Genomic DNA, 16,595 nt, shown 5'->3' on the forward strand with positions numbered 1-16,595 from the left:
TGGATCTGGCTGTGTCCATTCACCCACGGGAGACGTGCAGAGATTGTGCTGTGTGGATCTGGCTATGTACACTGACCCACGGCAGACGGGCAGGCAGGGCAGAGTGCCGATCTGGCTGTGTCCACTCACCCACGGCAGACGGTAAGGAAGGGCGCAGTGCGGATCTGGCGGTCTCCACTCACCCACGGGAGACGGGCAGGCAGGGCGCAGTGCGGATCTGGCTGTGTCCACTCACCCACGGCAGACGGTAAGGAAGGTCGCAGTGCGGATCTGGCGGTGTCCACACACTCACGGGAGACGGGCAGGCAGGGCGCAGTGCGGATCTGGCTGTGTCCACTCTCCCACGGGAGACGGGCAGGCAGGGCACAGTGCGTATCTGGCTGTGTCCACTCACACTCGGCAGACAGGCAGGCAGGGCGCAGTGCGGATGTGGCTGTGTGCAATCAACCACGGCAGACGGGAAGGCACGGCGCAGTGCGGATCTGGCTGTGTCCACTCACCCACGGGAGACGGGTAGGCAAGGCGCAGTGTGGATCTGGCTATGTCCTCTCACCCACGGGAGTTGTGTAGGCAAGGCGCATTGTTGATCTGGATGTGTCCACTCACCGACGGGAGACGGGCAGAGAGGGTGCTGTGTGGATCTGGTTATCTCCACTGACCCACGGCAGACGTGCATGCAGGGCGCAGTGCGGATCTGGCTGTGTCCACTCACCCACGGCAGACGGTCAGGCAGGGCGCAGTGCGGAATTGGCTGTGTCCACTCACCCACGGGAGTCGGGTAGGCAGGGCGCAGTGTGGATATGGCTGTGTCCACTCACCCACAGGAGACGGGCAGAGAGGGTCCTGTGTGGATCTGGCTATGTCCAATGACACACGGCAGACGGGCTGGCAGGGCGCAGTGCGGATCTGGCTGTGTCCACTCACCCACGGCAGACGGGCAGGCAGGGCGCAGTGCGGATCTGGCTGTGTCCAATCACCCACGGCAGACGGGCAGGCAGGGCGCAGTGAGGATCTGGCTGTGTCCGCTCACCCACGGCAGACGGTCAGGCAGGGCGCAGTGTGGATCTGGCTGTGTTCACTCACCCACGGGAGACGGCAAGAGAGGGTGCTGTGTGGATCTGGCTATGTCCACTGACCCACATCAGACGGGCAGGCAGGGCGCAGTGCGGATCTGGCTTTGTCCACTCACCCACGGCAAACGGGCATGCAGGGCGCAGTGCGGAACTGGCTGTGTCCACTCACCCACGGAAGACGGGCAGGCAAGGCGCAGTGTGGATCTGGCTGTGTCCATTCACCCACGGGAGATGGGCAGAGAGGGTGCTGTGTGGATCTGGCTATGTACACTGACCCACGGCAGACGGGCAGGCAGGGCGCAGTGCGGATCTGGCTGTGTCCACTCACCCACGGCAGACGGTAAGGAAGGGCGCAGTGCGGATCTGGCGGTGTCCACTCACCCACGGGAGACGGGCAGGCAGGGCGCAGTGCGGATCTGGCTGTGTCCACTCTCCCACGGGAGACGGGCAGGCAGGGCACAGTGCGGATCTGGCTGTGTCCAATCACCCACGGCAGACGGGCAGGCAGGGCGCAGTGCGGATATGGCTGTGTCCACTCACAAACGGGAGACGGGTAGACAAGGCGCACTGAGGATCTGGCTGTGTCCACTCACCCACGGGAGACGGGTAGGCAAGGCGCAGTGTGGATCTGGCTGTGTCCACTCACCCACGGGAGACGGGCAGAAAGGCTGCTGTGTTGATCTGGCTGTGTCCACACAACCACGGGAGTCGTGTAGGCAAGGCGCAGTGTTGATCTGGCTGTGTCCACTCACCGACGGGAGACGGGCAGAGAGGGTGCTGTGTGGATCTGGCTATCTCCACTGACCCACGGCAGACGGGCATGCAGGGCGCAGTGCGGATCTGGCTGTGTCCACTCACCCACGTCAGACGGGCAGGCAGGGCGCAGTGCGGATCTGGCTGTGTCCACTCACCCACGGGAGACGGGCCAAGAGAGTGCAGTGTGGATCTGGCTATGTACACTGACCCACGGCAGACGGGCAGGCAGGGCGCAGTGCGGATCTGGCTGTGTCCACTCACCCACGGCAGACGGTAAGGAAGGGCGCAGTGCGGATCTGGCGGTGTCCACTCACCCACGGGAGACGGGCAGGCAGGGCGCAGTGCGGATCTGGCTGTGTCCACTCTCCCACGGGAAACGAGCAGGCAGGGCGCAGTGCGTATCTGGCTGTGTCCACTCACACACGGCAGACAGGCAGGCAGGGCGCAGTGCGGATCTGGCTGTGTCCACTCACCCATGGGAGACGGGCAGGCAAGGCGCAGTGTGGATCTGGCTGTGTCCACTCACCCACGGGAGACGGGCAGAGAGGTTGCTGTGTGGATCTGGCTATGTCCACTGACCCACGGCAGACGGGCAGGGAGGGCGCAGTGCGGATCTCGCTGTGTCCACTCACCCACGGCAGACGGGCAGGCAGGGCACAGTGCGGATCTGGATGTGTCCACTCACCCACTGGAGATGGGCAGGGAAGGCGCAGTGTGGATCTGCCTGTGTCCACTCACCCACGGGAGACGGGCAGGAAGGTGCTGTGTGGATCTGGCTGTGTCCACTCACCCACGGCAGACGGGCAGGGAGGGCGTAGTGCGGATCTCGCTGTGTCCACTCACCCACGGCAGACGGGCTGGCAGGGCGCAGTGCGGATCTGGCTGTGTCCACTCACCCACGGGAGACGGTAAGGCAAGGCACAGTGTGGATCTGGCTGTGTCCACTCACCCACGGGAGACGGGCAGAAACGGCGCTGTGTGGATCTGGCTATGTCCACTGACCCACGGCAGACGAGCAGTCAGGGCGCAGTGCGGATCTGGCTGTGTCCACTCACCCACGGCAGACCGGCAGGCAGGGCGCAATGCGGATCTGGCTGTGTCCACTCACCCACGGTAGACGGGCAGGGAGGGTGCAGTGTGGATCTGGCTATGTCCACTGTCCCACGGCAGACGGGCAGGCAGGGCGCAGTGCGGATGTGGCTGTGTGCAATCAACCACGGCAGACGGGAAGGCAGGGCGCAGTGCGGATATGGCTGTGTCCACTCACCCACGGGAGACGGGTAGGCAAGGCGCAGTGTGGATCTGGCTGTGTCCACTCACCCACGAGAGACGGGCAGAGAGGGTGCTGTGTTGATCTGGCTGTGTCCAATGGCACACGGCAGACGGGCTGGCAGGGCGCAGTGCGGATCTGGCTGTGTCCACTCATCCACGGCAGACCGTCAGGAAGGGCACAGTGCGGATCTGGCTGTGTCCACTCCCCCACGCGAGACGGGCAGAGAGGGTGCCGTGTGGATCTGGCTATGTCCACTCACCCACGGCAGACGGTCAGAAGGGCGCAGTGCGGATCTGGCTGTGTCCAATCACCCCCAGGAGATGGGTAGGCAAGGCGCAGTGTGGATCTGGCTGTGTCCACTCACCCACGGGAGACGGGCAGATAGGGTGCTGTGTGGATCTGGCTATGTCCACTGACCCTCGGCTGACGGGCAGGCAGGGCGCAGTGCGGATCTGGCTGTGTCCCCTCACCCACGGCAGACGGTCAGGCAGGGCGCAGTGCGGATCTGGCTTTGTCCACTCTCCCACGGGAGACGGTAGGCAAGGTGCAGTGTGGATCTGGCTGTGTCCACTCACCCACGGGAGACGGGCAGAGAGGTTGCTGTGTTGATCTGGCTATATCCACTGACCCACAGCACACGGGCAGGCAGGGCGCAGTGCGGATCTGGCTGTGTCCAATCACCCACGGCAGACGGGCAGGCAGGGCGCAGTGCGGATATGGCTGTGTCCACTCACCAACGGGAGACGGGCAGTCAAGGCGCACTAAGGATCTGGCTGTGTCCACTCACCCACGGGAGACGGGTAGGCAAGGCGCAGTGTGGATCTGGCTGTGTCCACTCACCCACGGGAGACGGGCAGAGAGGCTGCTCTGTTGATCTGGCTGTGTCCACACAACCACGGGAGTCGTGTAGGCAAGGTGCAGTGTTGATCTGGCTGTGTCCTATCACCGACGGGAGACGGGCAGAGAGGGTGCTGTGTGGATCTGGCTATGTACACTGACCCACGGCAGACAGGCAGGAAGGGCGCAGTGCAGTTCTGGCTGTGTCCACTCACCCACGGCAGACGGGCAGTCAGGGCGCAGTGCGGATATGGCTGTGTCCAATCACCCACGGCAGACGGGCAGGCAGGGCGCAGTGATGATCTGGCTGTGTCCGCTCACCCACGGCAGACGGTCAGGAAGGGCGCAGTGTGGATCTGGCTGTGTGCACTCACCCACGGGAGACGGCCAGAGAGGGTGCTGTGTGGATCGGGCTATGTCCACTGACCCACAGCAGACGGGCAGGCAGGGAGCAGTGCGGATGTGGCTTTGTCCACTCACGCACGGCAGACGGGCATGCAGGGCGCAGTGCGGAACTGGCTGTGTCCACTCACCCACGGGAGACGGGCAGGCAAGGCGCAGTGTGGATCTGGCTGTGTCCATTCACCCACGGGAGACGGGCAGAGAGGGTGCTGTGTGGATCTGGCTATGTACACTGACCCACGGCAGACGGGCAGGCAGGGCGCAGTGCGGATTTGGCTGTGTCCACTCACCCACGGCAGACGGTAAGGAAGGGCGCAGTGCGGATCTGGCGGTGTCCACTCACCCACGGGAGACGGGCAAGCAGGGCGCAGTGCGGATCTGGCTGTGTCCACTCTCCCATGGGAGACGAGCAGGCAGGGCTCAGTGCGTATCTGGCTGTGTCCACTCACACTCGGTAGACAGGCAGGCAGGGCGCAGTGCGGATCTGGCTTTGTCCACTCACCCATGGGAGACGGGCAGGCAAGGCGCAGTGTGGATCTGGCTGTGTCCACTCACCCACGGGAGACGGGCAGAGAGGTTGCTGTGTGGATCTGGCTATGTCCACTGACCCACGGCAGACGGGCAGGGAGGGCGCAGTGCGGATCTCGCTGTGTCCACTCACCCACGGCAGACGGGCAGGCAGGGCGCAGTGCGGATCTGGCTGTGTCCACTCACCCACTGGAGACGGGCAGGAAAGGCGCAGTGTGGATCTGCCTGTGTCCACTCACCCACGGGAGACGGGCAAGAGGGTGCTGTGTGGATCTGGCTGTGTCCACTCACCCACGGCAGACGGGCAGGGAGGGCGCAGTGCGGATCTCGCTGTGTCCACTCACCCACGGCAGACGGGCAGGCAGGGCGCAGTGCGGATCTGGCTGTGTCCCCTCACCCACGGCAGACGGTCAGGCAGGGCGCAGTGCGTATCTGGCTGTGTCCACTCTCCCACAGGAGACGGGTAGGCAAGGCGCAGTGTGGATCTGGCTGTGTCCACTCACCCACGGGAGACGGGCAGAGAGGGTGCTGTGTTGATCTGGCTATATCCACTGACCCACAGCACACGGGCAGGCAGGGCGCAGTGCGGATCTGGCTGTGTCCAATCACCCACGGCAGACGGGCAGGCAGGGCGCAGTGCGGATATGGCTGTGTCCACTCACCAACGGGAGACGGGCAGACAAGGCGCACTGAGGATCTGGCTGTGTCCACTCACCCACGGGAGACGGGTAGGCAAGGCGCAGTGTGGATCTTGCTGTGTCCACTCACCCACGGGAGACGGGCAGAGAGGCTGCTGTGTTGATTTGGCTGTGTCCACACAACCACGGGAGTCGTGTAGGCAAGGCGCAGTGTTGATCTGGATGTGTCCACTCACCGACATGAGATGGACAGAGAGGGTGCTGTGTGGATCTGGCTATCTCCACTGACCCACGGCAGACGGGCATGCAGGGCGTAGTGCGGAAATGGCTGTGTCCACTCACCCACGGCAGACGGGCAGGCAGGGCGCAGTGCGGAAATGGCTGTGTCCACTCACCCACGGGAGACGGGCAAAGAAGGTGCAGTGTGGAAATGCCTATGTACACTGACCCACGGCAGACGGGCAGGAAAGGCGCAGTGCGGTTCTGGCTGTGTCCACTCACCCACGGCAGACGGGCAGGCAGGGCGCAGTGCGGATCTGGCTGTGTCCAATCACCCACGGCAGACGGGCAGGCAGGGCGCAGTGATGATCTGGCTGTGTCCGCTCACCCACGGCAGACGGTCAGGAAGGGCGCAGTGTGTATCTGTCTGTGTCAACTCACCCACGGGAGACGGCCAGAGAGGGTGCTGTGTGGATCTGACTATGTACACTGACCCACGGCAGAAGGGCAGGCAGGGCGCCGTGCGGATCTGGCTGTGTCCACTCACCCACGGCAGACGGTCAGGAAGGGCGCAGTGCGGATCTGGCTGTGTCCACTCACCCACGGCAGACGGTCAGGAAGGGCGCAGTGCGGATCTGGCTGTGTCCACACAACCACGGGAGACGGGCAGGCAGGGCGCAGTGCGGATCTGGCTGTGTCCACTCACCCACGGCAGACGGGCAGGCAGGGCGCAGGGCGGATCTGGCTGTGTCCACTCACCCACGGGAGATGGGTAGGCAAGGCGCAGTGTGGATCTGGCTGTGTCCACTCAGCCACGGGAGATGGGCAGATAGGGTGCTGTGTGGATCTGGCTATGTCCACTGACCCTCGGCTGACGGGCAAGCAGGGCGCAGTGCGGATCTGGCTGTGTCCCCTCACCCACGGCAGACGGTCAGGCAGGGCGCAGTGCGGATCTGGCTGTGTCCACTCTCCCACGGGAGACGGGTAGGCAAGGCGCAGTGTGGATCTGGCTGTGTCCACTCACCCACGGGAGACGGGCAGAGAGGGTGTTGTGTTGATCTGGCTATATCCACTGACCCACAGCACACGGGCAGGCAGGGCGCAGTGCGGATCTGGCTGTGTCCAATCACCCACGGCAGACGGGCAGGCAGGGAGCAGTGCGGATATGGCTGTGTCCACTCACCAACGGAAGACGGGTAGGCAAGGCGCAGTGTGGATCTGGCTGTGTCCACTCACCCACGGGAGACGGGCAGAGAGGGTGCTGTGTGCATCTGGCTATGTTCACTGACCCACGGCAGTCGGGCAGGCAGGGCGCAGTGCGGATCTGGCTGTGTCCACTCACCCACGGCAGACAGGCATGCAGGGCGCAGTGCGGATCTGGCTGTGTCCACTCACCTACGGGAGACGGGCAGGCAAGGCGCAGTGTGGATCTGGCTGTGTCCACTCACCCACGGGAGACGGGCAGAGAGGGTGCTGTGTGGATCTGGCTATGTACAATGACCCACGGCAGACGGGCAGCCAGGGCGCAGTGCGGATCTGGCTGTGTCCAATCACCCATGGCAGACGGGCAGGCAGGGCGCAGTGCGGATCTGGCTGTGTCCACTCACCCACGGCACGGTCAGGCAGGGCGCAGTGCGGATCTGGCTGTGTCCACTCACCCACGGGAGACGGGTAGGCAAGGCGCAGTGTGGATCTGGCTATGTCCACTGACCCACGGGAGATGGGCAGAGAGTGTGCTCTGTGGATCTGGCTATGTCGACTGACCCACGGCAGACGGGCAGGCAGGGTTCAGTGCAGATCTGGCTGTGTCCACTGACCCAGGGCAGACGGACAGGCAGGGCGCAGTGCGGATCTGGCTGTTTCCACTGACCCCCGGCAGACAGGCAGGCAGGACACTGCGGATCTGGCTGTGTCCACTCACCCACGGGAGACGGGCAGGCAAGGTGCAGTGTGGATCTGGCTGTGTCCACTCACCCACGCGATACGGGCAAGGGGGTGCTGTGTGGTTCTGGCTATGTACACTGACCCACGGCAGACGGGCAGGCAGGGCGGTGTGCGGATCTGGCTGTGTCCACTTACCCACGGCAGACGGTGAGGAAGACCGCAGTGCGGATCTGGCTGTGTCCACTCATCCACGGGAGACGGGCAGGCAGGGCGCAGTGCGGATCTGGCTGTGTCCACTCACCCACGGCAGACGGGCAGGCAGGGCGCAGTGCGGATCTGGCTGTGTCCACTCACCCATGGGAGACGGGCAGGCAAGGCGCAGTGTGGATCTGGCTGTGTCCACTCACCCACGGGAGACGGGCAGAGAGGGTGCTGTGTTGATCTGGCTATATCCACTGACCCACAGCACACGGGCAGGCAGGGCGCAGTGCGGATCTGGCTGTGTCCAATCCCCCACGGAAGACGGGCAGGCAGGGCGCAGTGCGGATATGGCTGTGTCCACTCACCAACGGGAGACGGGCAGACAAGGCGCACTGAGGATCTGGCTGTGTCCACTCACCAACGGGAGACGGGTAGGCAAGGCGCAGTGTGGATCTGGCTGTGTCCACTCACCCACGGGAGACGGGCAGAGAGGGTGCTGTGTTGATCTGGCTGTGTCCACACAACTACTGGAGTCGTGTAGGCAAGGCGCAGTGTTGATCTGGCTGTGTCCACTCACCGACGGGAGACGGGCAGAGAGGGTGCTGTGTGGATCTGGCTATCTCCACTGACCCACGGCAGACGGGCAGGCAGGGCGCAGTGCGGATCTGGCTTTTTCCACTCACCCACGGCAGACGGGCTGGCAGGGCGCAGTGCGGATCTGGCTGTGTCCACTCACCCACGGGAGACGGGCAGGGAAGGCGCAGTGTGGATCTGGCTGTGTCCACTCACCCACGGGAGACGTGCAGAGACGGTGCTGTGTGGATCTGGCTATGTACACTGACCCATGGCACACGGGCAGGCAGGGCGCAGTGCGGATCTGGCTGTGTCCACTCACCCACGGGAGACGGGCAAAGAGGGTGCAGTGTGGATCTGGCTATGTACACTGACCCACGGCAGACGGGCAGGAAGGGCGCAGTGCGGATCTGGCTGTGTCCACTCACCCACGGCAGACGGGCAGGCAGGGCGCAGTGCGGATCTGGCTGTGTCCAATCACCCACGGCAGACGGGCAGGCAGGGCGCAGTGTTGATCTGGCTGTGTGCACTCACCCACGGGAGACTGCCAGAGAGGGTGCTGTGTGGATCTGGCTATGTAAACTGACCCACAGCAGACGGGCAGGCAGGGCGCAGTGCGGATCTGGCTTTGTCCACTCACCCACGGCAGACGGGCATGCAGGGCGCAGTGCGGAACTGGCTGTGTCCACTCACCCACGGGAGACGGGCAGGCAAGGCGCAGTGTGGATCTGGCTGTGTCCATTCACCCACGGGAGACGTGCAGAGATTGTGCTGTGTGGATCTGGCTATGTACACTGACCCACGGCAGACGGGCAGGCAGGGCAGAGTGCCGATCTGGCTGTGTCCACTCACCCACGGCAGACGGTAAGGAAGGGCGCAGTGCGGATCTGGCGGTCTCCACTCACCCACGGGAGACGGGCAGGCAGGGCGCAGTGCGGATCTGGCTGTGTCCACTCACCCACGGCAGACGGTAAGGAAGGTCGCAGTGCGGATCTGGCGGTGTCCACACACTCACGGGAGACGGGCAGGCAGGGCGCAGTGCGGATCTGGCTGTGTCCACTCTCCCACGGGAGACGGGCAGGCAGGGCACAGTGCGTATCTGGCTGTGTCCACTCACACTCGGCAGACAGGCAGGCAGGGCGCAGTGCGGATGTGGCTGTGTGCAATCAACCACGGCAGACGGGAAGGCACGGCGCAGTGCGGATCTGGCTGTGTCCACTCACCCACGGGAGACGGGTAGGCAAGGCGCAGTGTGGATCTGGCTATGTCCTCTCACCCACGGGAGTTGTGTAGGCAAGGCGCATTGTTGATCTGGATGTGTCCACTCACCGACGGGAGACGGGCAGAGAGGGTGCTGTGTGGATCTGGTTATCTCCACTGACCCACGGCAGACGTGCATGCAGGGCGCAGTGCGGATCTGGCTGTGTCCACTCACCCACGGCAGACGGTCAGGCAGGGCGCAGTGCGGAATTGGCTGTGTCCACTCACCCACGGGAGTCGGGTAGGCAGGGCGCAGTGTGGATATGGCTGTGTCCACTCACCCACAGGAGACGGGCAGAGAGGGTCCTGTGTGGATCTGGCTATGTCCAATGACACACGGCAGACGGGCTGGCAGGGCGCAGTGCGGATCTGGCTGTGTCCACTCACCCACGGCAGACGGGCAGGCAGGGCGCAGTGCGGATCTGGCTGTGTCCAATCACCCACGGCAGACGGGCAGGCAGGGCGCAGTGAGGATCTGGCTGTGTCCGCTCACCCACGGCAGACGGTCAGGCAGGGCGCAGTGTGGATCTGGCTGTGTTCACTCACCCACGGGAGACGGCAAGAGAGGGTGCTGTGTGGATCTGGCTATGTCCACTGACCCACATCAGACGGGCAGGCAGGGCGCAGTGCGGATCTGGCTTTGTCCACTCACCCACGGCAAACGGGCATGCAGGGCGCAGTGCGGAACTGGCTGTGTCCACTCACCCACGGAAGACGGGCAGGCAAGGCGCAGTGTGGATCTGGCTGTGTCCATTCACCCACGGGAGACGGGCAGAGAGGGTGCTGTGTGGATCTGGCTATGTACACTGACCCACGGCAGACGGGCAGGCAGGGCGCAGTGCGGATCTGGCTGTGTCCACTCACCCACGGCAGACGGTAAGGAAGGGCGCAGTGCGGATCTGGCGGTGTCCACTCACCCACGGGAGACGGGCAGGCAGGGCGCAGTGCGGATCTGGCTGTGTCCACTCTCCCACGGGAGACGGGCAGGCAGGGCGCAGTGCGGATCTGGCTGTGTCCAATCACCCACGGCAGACGGGCAGGCAGGGCGCAGTGCGGATATGGCTGTGTCCACTCACAAACGGGAGACGGGTAGACAAGGCGCACTGAGGATCTGGCTGTGTCCACTCACCCACGGGAGACGGGTAGGCAAGGCGCAGTGTGGATCTGGCTGTGTCCACTCACCCACGGGAGACGGGCAGAAAGGCTGCTGTGTTGATCTGGCTGTGTCCACACAACCACGGGAGTCGTGTAGGCAAGGCGCAGTGTTGATCTGGCTGTGTCCACTCACCGACGGGAGACGGGCAGAGAGGGTGCTGTGTGGATCTGGCTATCTCCACTGACCCACGGCAGACGGGCATGCAGGGCGCAGTGCGGATCTGGCTGTGTCCACTCACCCACGTCAGACGGGCAGGCAGGGCGCAGTGCGGATCTGGCTGTGTCCACTCACCCACGGGAGACGGGCCAAGAGAGTGCAGTGTGGATCTGGCTATGTACACTGACCCACGGCAGACGGGCAGGCAGGGCGCAGTGCGGATCTGGCTGTGTCCACTCACCCACGGCAGACGGTAAGGAAGGGCGCAGTGCGGATCTGGCGGTGTCCACTCACCCACGGGAGACGGGCAGGCAGGGCGCAGTGCGGATCTGGCTGTGTCCACTCTCCCACGGGAAACGAGCAGGCAGGGCGCAGTGCGTATCTGGCTGTGTCCACTCACACACGGCAGACAGGCAGGCAGGGCGCAGTGCGGATCTGGCTGTGTCCACTCACCCATGGGAGACGGGCAGGCAAGGCGCAGTGTGGATCTGGCTGTGTCCACTCACCCACGGGAGACGGGCAGAGAGGTTGCTGTGTGGATCAGGCTATGTCCACTGACCCACGGCAGACGGGCAGGGAGGGCGCAGTGCGGATCTCGCTGTGTCCACTCACCCACGGCAGACGGGCAGGCAGGGCACAGTGCGGATCTGGATGTGTCCACTCACCCACTGGAGATGGGCAGGGAAGGCGCAGTGTGGATCTGCCTGTGTCCACTCACCCACGGGAGACGGGCAAGAAGGTGCTGTGTGGATCTGGCTGTGTCCACTCACCCACGGCAGACGGGCAGGGAGGGCGTAGTGCGGATCTCGCTGTGTCCACTCACCCACGGCAGACGGGCAGGCAGGGCGCAGTGCGGATCTGGCTGTGTCCACTCACCCACGGGAGACGGTAAGGCAAGGCACAGTGTGGATCTGGCTGTGTCCACTCACCCACGGGAGACGGGCAGAAACGGCGCTGTGTGGATCTGGCTATGTCCACTGACCCACGGCAGACGAGCAGTCAGGGCGCAGTGCGGATCTGGCTGTGTCCACTCACCCACGGCAGACCGGCAGGCAGGGCGCAATGCGGATCTGGCTGTGTCCACTCACCCACGGTAGACGGGCAGGGAGGGTGCAGTGTGGATCTGGCTATGTCCACTGTCCCACGGCAGACGGGCAGGCAGGGCGCAGTGCGGATGTGGCTGTGTGCAATCAACCACGGCAGACGGGAAGGCAGGGCGCAGTGCGGATATGGCTGTGTCCACTCACCCACGGGAGACGGGTAGGCAAGGCGCAGTGTGGATCTGGCTGTGTCCACTCACCCACGAGAGACGGGCAGAGAGGGTGCTGTGTTGATCTGGCTGTGTCCAATGGCACACGGCAGACGGGCTGGCAGGGCGCAGTGCGGATCTGGCTGTGTCCACTCATCCACGGCAGACCGTCAGGAAGGGCACAGTGCGGATCTGGCTGTGTCCACTCCCCCACGCGAGACGGGCAGAGAGGGTGCCGTGTGGATCTGGCTATGTCCACTCACCCACGGCAGACGGTCAGAAGGGCGCAGTGCGGATCTGGCTGTGTCCAATCACCCCCAGGAGATGGGTAGGCAAGGCGCAGTGTGGATCTGGCTGTGTCCACTCACCCACGGGAGACGGGCAGATAGGGTGCTGTGTGGATCTGGCTATGTCCACTGACTCTCGGCTGACGGGCAGGCAGGGCGCAGTGCGGATCTGGCTGTGTCCCCTCACCCACGGCAGACGGTCAGGCAGGGCGCAGTGCGGATCTGGCTTTGTCCACTCTCCCACGGGAGACGGTAGGCAAGGTGCAGTGTGGATCTGGCTGTGTCCACTCACCCACGGGAGACGGGCAGAGAGGTTGCTGTGTTGATCTGGCTATATCCACTGACCCACAGCACACGGGCAGGCAGGGCGCAGTGCGGATCTGGCTGTGTCCAATCACCCACGGCAGACGGGCAGGCAGGGCGCAGTGCGGATATGGCTGTGTCCACTCACCAACGGGAGACGGGCAGTCAAGGCGCACTAAGGATCTGGCTGTGTCCACTCACCCACGGGAGACGGGTAGGCAAGGCGCAGTGTGGATCTGGCTGTGTCCACTCACCCACGGGAGACGGGCAGAGAGGCTGCTCTGTTGATCTGGCTGTGTCCACACAACCACGGGAGTCGTGTAGGCAAGGTGCAGTGTTGATCTGGCTGTGTCCTATCACCGACGGGAGACGGGCAGAGAGGGTGCTGTGTGGATCTGGCTATGTACACTGACCCACGGCAGACAGGCAGGAAGGGCGCAGTGCAGTTCTGGCTGTGTCCACTCACCCACGGCAGACGGGCAGTCAGGGCGCAGTGCGGATATGGCTGTGTCCAATCACCCACGGCAGACGGGCAGGCAGGGCGCAGTGATGATCTGGCTGTGTCCGCTCACCCACGGCAGACGGTCAGGAAGGGCGCAGTGTGGATCTGGCTGTGTGCACTCACCCACGGGAGACGGCCAGAGAGGGTGCTGTGTGGATCGGGCTATGTCCACTGACCCACAGCAGACGGGCAGGCAGGGAGCAGTGCGGATGTGGCTTTGTCCACTCACGCACGGCAGACGGGCATGCAGGGCGCAGTGCGGAACTGGCTGTGTCCACTCACCCACGGGAGACGGGCAGGCAAGGCGCAGTGTGGATCTGGCTGTGTCCATTCACCCACGGGAGACGGGCAGAGAGGGTGCTGTGTGGATCTGGCTATGTACACTGACCCACGGCAGACGGGCAGGCAGGGCGCAGTGCGGATTTGGCTGTGTCCACTCACCCACGGCAGACGGTAAGGAAGGGCGCAGTGCGGATCTGGCGGTGTCCACTCACCCACGGGAGACGGGCAAGCAGGGCGCAGTGCGGATCTGGCTGTGTCCACTCTCCCATGGGAGACGAGCAGGCAGGGCTCAGTGCGTATCTGGCTGTGTCCACTCACACTCGGTAGACAGGCAGGCAGGGCGCAGTGCGGATCTGGCTTTGTCCACTCACCCATGGGAGACGGGCAGGCAAGGCGCAGTGTGGATCTGGCTGTGTCCACTCACCCACGGGAGACGGGCAGAGAGGTTGCTGTGTGGATCTGGCTATGTCCACTGACCCACGGCAGACGGGCAGGGAGGGCGCAGTGCGGATCTGGCTGTGTCCACTCACCCACGGCAGACGGGCAGGCAGGGCGCAGTGCGGATCTGGCTGTGTCCACTCACCCACTGGAGACGGGCAGGAAAGGCGCAGTGTGGATCTGCCTGTGTCCACTCACCCACGGGAGACGGGCAAGAGGGTGCTGTGTGGATCTGGCTGTGTCCACTCACCCACGGCAGACGGGCAGGGAGGGCGCAGTGCGGATCTCGCTGTGTCCACTCACCCACGGCAGACGGGCAGGCAGGGCGCAGTGCGGATCTGGCTGTGTCCCCTCACCCACGGCAGACGGTCAGGCAGGGCGCAGTGCGTATCTGGCTGTGTCCACTCTCCCACAGGAGACGGGTAGGCAAGGCGCAGTGTGGATCTGGCTGTGTCCACTCACCCACGGGAGACGGGCAGAGAGGGTGCTGTGTTGATCTGGCTATATCCACTGACCCACAGCACACGGGCAGGCAGGGCGCAGTGCGGATCTGGCTGTGTCCAATCACCCACGGCAGACGGGCAGGCAGGGCGCAGTGCGGATATGGCTGTGTCCACTCACCAACGGGAGACGGGCAGACAAGGCGCACTGAGGATCTGGCTGTGTCCACTCACCCACGGGAGACGGGTAGGCAAGGCGCAGTGTGGATCTTGCTGTGTCCACTCACCCACGGGAGACGGGCAGAGAGGCTGCTGTGTTGATTTGGCTGTGTCCACACAACCACGGGAGTCGTGTAGGCAAGGCGCAGTGTTGATCTGGATGTGTCCACTCACCGACATGAGACGGACAGAGAGGGTGCTGTGTGGATCTGGCTATCTCCACTGACCCACGGCAGACGGGCATGCAGGGCGTAGTGCGGAAATGGCTGTGTCCACTCACCCACGGCAGACGGGCAGGCAGGGCGCAGTGCGGAAATGGCTGTGTCCACTCAACCACGGGAGACGGGCAAAGAAGGTGCAGTGTGGAAATGCCTATGTACACTGACCCACGGCAGACGGGCAGGAAAGGCGCAGTGCGGTTCTGGCTGTGTCCACTCACCCACGGCAGACGGGCAGGCAGGGCGCAGTGCGGATCTGGCTGTGTCCAATCACCCACGGCAGACGGGCAGGCAGGGCGCAGTGATGATCTGGCTGTGTCCGCTCACCCACGGCAGACGGTCAGGAAGGGCGCAGTGTGTATCTGTCTGTGTCAACTCACCCACGGGAGACGGCCAGAGAGGGTGCTGTGTGGATCTGACTATGTACACTGACCCACGGCAGAAGGGCAGGCAGGGCGCCGTGCGGATCTGGCTGTGTCCACTCACCCACGGCAGACGGTCAGGAAGGGCGCAGTGCGGATCTGGCTGTGTCCACTCACCCACGGCAGACGGTCAGGAAGGGCGCAGTGCGGATCTGGCTGTGTCCACACAACCACGGGAGACGGGCAGGCAGGGCGCAGTGCGGATCTGGCTGTGTCCACTCACCCACGGCAGACGGGCAGGCAGGGCGCAGGGCGGATCTGGCTGTGTCCACTCACCCACGGGAGATGGGTAGGCAAGGCGCAGTGTGGATCTGGCTGTGTCCACTCAGCCACGGGAGATGGGCAGATAGGGTGCTGTGTGGATCTGGCTATGTCCACTGACCCTCGGCTGACGGGCAAGCAGGGCGCAGTGCGGATCTGGCTGTGTCCCCTCACCCACGGCAGACGGTCAGGCAGGGCGCAGTGCGGATCTGGCTGTGTCCACTCTCCCACGGGAGACGGGTAGGCAAGGCGCAGTGTGGATCTGGCTGTGTCCACTCACCCACGGGAGACGGGCAGAGAGGGTGTTGTGTTGATCTGGCTATATCCACTGACCCACAGCACACGGGCAGGCAGGGCGCAGTGCGGATCTGGCTGTGTCCAATCACCCACGGCAGACGGGCAGGCAGGGAGCAGTGCGGATATGGCTGTGTCCACTCACCAACGGAAGACGGGTAGGCAAGGCGCAGTGTGGATCTGGCTGGGTCCACTCACCCATGGGAGACGGGCAGAGAGGCTGCTGTGTTGATCTGGTTGTGTCCACACAACCACGGGAGTCGTGTAGGCAAGGCGCAGTGTTGATCTGGCTGTGTCCACTCACCGACGGGAGACGGGCAGAGAGGGTGCTGTGTGGATCTGGCTATCTCCACTGACCCACGGCAGACGGGCATGCAGGGCGCAGTGCGGATCTGGCTGTGTCCACTCACCCACGGCAGACGGGCAGGCAGGGCGCAGTGCGGATCTGGCTGTGTCCACTCACCCTCGGGAGACGGGCAAAGAGGGTGCAGTGTGGATCTGGCTATGTACACTGACCCACGGCAGACGGGCAGGAAGGGCGCAGTGCGATTCTGGCTGTGTCCACTCACCCACGGCAGACGGTCAGGAAGGGCGCAGTGCGGATCTGGCTGTGTCCACTCACCCACGGCAGACGGGCAGGCAAGGCGCAGTGCGGATCTGGCTGTGTCCACTCACCCACGGTAGACGGGCAGGCAAGGCGCAATGTGGATCTGGCTGTGTCCAC

Source organism: Microcebus murinus, chromosome 22 (genome assembly GCF_040939455.1).
Source record: "Microcebus murinus isolate Inina chromosome 22, M.murinus_Inina_mat1.0, whole genome shotgun sequence".
Classification (NCBI taxonomy): Eukaryota; Metazoa; Chordata; class Mammalia; order Primates; family Cheirogaleidae; genus Microcebus; species Microcebus murinus.